The 5,000-nt window shown below is 38.0% G+C and overlaps 1 long non-coding RNA gene across 1 annotated transcript; it reads left to right on the top strand.

The window, feature by feature from the left end:
- The first annotated feature begins 3,553 nt into the window (after positions 1-3,553).
- Positions 3,554-4,333, top strand: LOC138041822 (uncharacterized). The gene is made up of 3 exons (XR_011130875.1): positions 3,554-3,651; positions 3,740-3,799; positions 4,314-4,333. It is a non-coding gene; the product is annotated as an uncharacterized lncRNA (long non-coding RNA).
- Positions 4,334-5,000: the final 667 nt, after the last annotated feature.

Raw genomic sequence — 5,000 nt, 5'->3', positions numbered from 1 at the left:
CACAATGGAAGTAACGTTCATACGAGAGTAGCTCTATAATTTCGCACGCTAGACGTAAGTTTCCATGAGTATTTTCCATTGACCTACCGGGAATCGGCAGGGTTTCTAGTGTCGATTAGTGGAACGTAAAACTCTCCTCCTCAAAACAATTTCCAGAGTAACTTTAACAGAATAAAGGCTAAAGGCATACTGATAAACGTTTGGGCGCAAACCGTTCAAAAGGGTTAAGTATTCAGAACATTTGTCCCGTAATGATCAAAGATATCATACACTTACTTGCTATGCTTACAAAAAAAATTAAGCAATTTTTTTTTTGCAGTCTGAAAGCAATTCAAATGAAGAACTATAACTTGCCAACAGGTCAAATAAAGCATCCCCTAAGCTTCGAACAAATCATTTCTGACTGACAGAAATATAATATTATCCTTAGTCCTCGCATTACTGAACTGAAATAGTAATTTATGAAATAGTAATCTATAATAATTGTGAACTTATGAGTTCCTTAGATGTTCTACTCCTCGAATTTCTGCCTTCATGTAAAACACAGCCGGCAGTCCAGCAGTTGATTATTTTTTGCAATATTGAATTTTAACTGGTTTGAATGGTTATTTTCGGGTGGCCACATCCTTCCATTTAAATCGCCGCAAATTAACAAACTGTAGGTCATTAATTCTCGTCATGGAAAAAGATCCCAAATCTTCAATAGTTGACAGAGTCCATTGTCCACTGAAGTTCTAAAAAACTTGATAAAATTCGCTCGTGAGGGTTAAACTGTCCTCCGTAGCCACCGCAAATCTTTTTTTATCATAAAGAAAACCATCTTCTGTATCTTCTTAATGTTCTTGGTGAATTTCATTAAGCCAACGATTCACCACAATCTTCTAAACGCAAAACCTTTCCAGTATCTTCTAAGACTGCGTTTCTTATTCAGATTAACTGTCCTTACTATATAATATTCAATTCCTTACATAAAGGAAATGAGGTCTGGTGTCTACAATTTTTGGCCAATCAAATCGCAGACAAAAGGATGGCGTCATCGACACGACATTGGCTCTTTAATAAGGTCACTTTCTTTATTATCTCCCGTCCAGGCTACAGACTAACAATATATAAACACAGCGTACATGTAACTGGTCGCTTTATTTTTGAACGTCAGTATTCTGTACTTGAAGGTTGGATATTCCGTGAATGTAGTCTCTTCATCCTTCGCGGTAAACAGGATTTGCAGTGAAATTGAATTTCTTTTCCAAAGTGACTCTGAGCTCGCAAAGGACCAATTCCACTGAATATTTGATTAAACTCGGTTTTGTCAATGTTTAATATTAGCGCACTGTTAAAGCAAAGAGGAGCAGTGAACAATGAACAATATGAACGATAACAGCAACTGCGCAAAAAACATTTCTTCGAAATTAATTCAGTTACAAGTTATCCGGAAATGGTGGTGGACTCATGTTATAGAGATTAGCAGCAGAGTTTTGCCGGAATCTTATTGAATTCGATAAGACAGAACTAGCGGATCTGAACGCATTCACATGCGAGGTCTGGGAACAGGTCTCCTGACAGTCCGTAAAAACCACTGGTCGTACTTGAGCCCGCGCTGCTACTCTCTTGGTCTGCTGATTCGCTCTCACTTGACCACAGCTTGCTGCTTGTTTGCAATTGACAGGCTGAGTTTTCTGAAATATCAGAAGGGCAATGAACTAGGTGTAGCATTACTAAATCAAAGCCATAAGAGTAGTATATAAAGTTCTGCGTCTGGCATATCATGCGAATCTACTCTCATCCTTAACCCTAAACCTCCCTAACCGACGACAGCATCAACAACAACTTTATTGTACCCCATGAAGATTACAAGGTTTCCCATTTACAACTAATCCTAGCCAACCCTAAACCACAGCCCCAATCCTTAATCCAAATGGGTAAAAAGAAAAAGATATTATTGCAGTTTTCTTCTCCTTTCTCAGAGGATGTCTTTGCCGTAGAGTAATCAATTCAATTGGGCTTCTGTTATAGATGGAGTTTCAATCAAGTGTCGTAAAAACCAAAGCCAAAGTAATTACTTTGACTAATCAGAAAGGACGGAGACAATCCGGTAAACCAATCAAAACTCAAAGTAATTACACGTAGCCGACAGAAAGCGCGGGAAAATGTGCACGCGCGAGCCACGATTGGCTTTGGTGTCACTTCTGATTGGTTGAAAAAGTGGCCCGAGAACTTTGAACCAATCACTAAGTGAAGTAATGCAAAACCAAAGCAATTAGCTAATCACTTTTGACACTTAATTTAATTGAAAACCACTCTAAAACGTGAAATTACCGCATATAGTAGAGACCTTAAGATACCCCGAAATCGGTGTACGGGTAACGGGTAGCGGCATGTTTTTTTTCATTTTGCGATGACGTCATCGACCTTACCCGGTAGACCCAGCCGTTTTCCCGGGGTAGACACCAGTTTACCCGTGGAAGAATTACGAGTAAGACAAGATGGAGAAGCGAGTAAGTTTTTAAGACGTTTTAAGTGCAAATGTGAATTGTATTACTCCTTGGCAATGTTATTGCAAGTCTGTTGAAATATTTTTGCCAAATTTAAATTTTAGCTGTAAAGAAAGCGCTTCAAACTGGATTGATTTTGGATCTCAAATGAGCGGTTTGAACTCTGAAACGATATCAATTTGTGGCGGATTTGGGGGATTTCTGTGAATTGCTCCAACGTTCGAGTCTCCCAAAAGCACTAGCATTGAAAAATTTTGCATGGGAGTCACTGCTGAAGTTGAAAATCAAAAAAATTGTTTGGCGATGTGCCTCGATCAAATGGCGGGGTTGCGATAACAATTGTTATGCCCTCGCGCTTTCGGTCGAGGGACTTCCCGCCAAGTTTCTTTAAATAGTTCCATGATATTTCAATAAGCTAGTGTATGAATGAATTACTTGTTGTAGCTTGTTGTTAAGATATAAACTGTAGAATTTGAGTGCGATTTTGTATGTATCAAGCGACATGCGTGTACAAAATTACTTTAAAATTACTATAACTTGCTTAGAACTAAAATAAGATCACCTACGGTTCAAAGCAATGTACCTAATTGTGAGAAGTGCAAAGAAGTGTGTTCGTTTTCAGAAACCCTCCTATCCACTCTTCAGTATCTTAGAAAAAACCTCACAATGGTTTTTCATTTCTAGACTATGTTTAGATGGCACATAAACCATGACCTTGATCTCCTTAGAGAAGTGCTGGCATTAAGACCTAGTAATCCCAATGACTAGAACCTAATTGCTGACAATCTCCAAAGAGCATGGGCAAATGAAGAAATCACACTGAAAGGCCGCTCATGTAAAGAGCACTTTGATGTTCTTCTCCGCCATCACAAAGATGAAAACTCTGCAGCCTTAAAAAAGTACTTCATTAATTCCTTTTTGAGTTTTTACAACACTTTGCAGCCATTAAAATAATAAGCAAATAGCTGAGGGTCTTTTTGTTAAATTGTCAGGTCAGGCACTGAGGAGCAGTATAATGAAATTCATCAACTTTTAGATGATATCAGGGCTTATGTTTATGACTTACAGCAGCAGAGCAAGAAGGGCAAGAAAAAAGATGAAGAGGATAAAAAGAAAGCAAATGAATTCAGGGATAAGGCTATGGAAACACTGAAGAGAAGTAAGTTGTTACTCACTTGAGACTTAACTTTTAAAATAGAGGAATGTTAAAAATAACCATCCCTGTTCTGTTCTTTCTCTTTTTTCAGAATCAAGTCCTTCAGGCAGTGAGAACTCAGATGATGAGGGAGCAGCTGGCCCTAGTGCCAGTAAGTATAACTGGTTGTGCATGCTACTACTTTACTTGTGAATAAAAGTGTTATCCTCTGGAAGTGTTCAGAAGATGTATATTCATTCCAGAGCCAGAACCTGGCCCATTGTCTTTTATTTTCTAAAGATTTATGAGCTAGAATGGTACTACCCATAGAATACATAGGGAAAACTGGCCAAACCACCCCCTCTCCCTCAAAAAGTAAATATGAAAATGCATTATTGCAAACACTCAAAAATTTCTTGTTCATCAAGATTCATTTTTGGGAGTGCAGTTTCATGACCCTTTTTTTTGAAGGGGGGTAAGGTTGGGGGGTAATTTTCATTTCTATTTCTTTGTATGTCAAGTCCCTCTATATCAGGTTCACTGTGGAGTAAAATAAGTACCAAGCTGTCTGCAAAATGTCATTTTGTAGTTTGAAAATGCCGTTAGTTATAACCTTGGTATTTCCTGTGAGAATAATAATTCACACAGATTGTGTAATTACCTTTAAATAATTATTATTGTACTAGGGAAGCCAAAGAAAACAAAGCAACGACCAGATGTGATGTCATACCTGTCAGAAAAGAAGGAGCTAGAACAAGCAATCAGAACCCAGGAGCTAGAATACAAACGTGATGCACTTGAGGCTGAAACTAAACTTAGGCAAGAGCAATTAGAAGTTGACAAGAGACGCATTTCCCTCCGGGAGCAACAAATGAACATGCAGCTTGAATTATTAAAAGTTTTTATGACCTCCAAAAAGTAGCACTACAAAATTAATGTTACATTCTTGCATGAGACTTCTTGCTGACTTTTCATGTTGGGTTGGATATTTCATTCTTGTGGTAAGAGAAGTTAAGAAGTTATGGACTTGCCCTTTTATCTGAGTAAAGAAACTTATCAAGGTTTCATATCTGTAACTAAAAAAATCATGAAAAATGAAGGTGAAGTTTTGAGTTAAGGTTGTATTTGTCAGTTTAATTATCAGTTAAGGTATGTGTGTAGGTCAGGGGGAGGCAAGAAGAAGTAATCTGAAGTTACACTACCATATAGACAAGTATGGCAGTTAATCAAAAGAACACCCACAACATAGTATTTCCCAATTGGTTGCAAAAGGACTTTGAGGTTTTTCCGAAAATCGAGAAACGCAAAATATTGCACAACCTTCCCGAATGCCCATTCAACTGATTCCCGAACTTTGCTCATTCTTTTGTTGA

Source organism: Montipora capricornis, chromosome 3 (genome assembly GCF_036669925.1).
Source record: "Montipora capricornis isolate CH-2021 chromosome 3, ASM3666992v2, whole genome shotgun sequence".
Taxonomy (NCBI): domain Eukaryota; kingdom Metazoa; phylum Cnidaria; class Anthozoa; order Scleractinia; family Acroporidae; genus Montipora; species Montipora capricornis.
The sequence above is the reverse complement of the archived record's forward strand: the minus strand, read 5'-3'. Positions and strand labels throughout refer to the sequence as shown.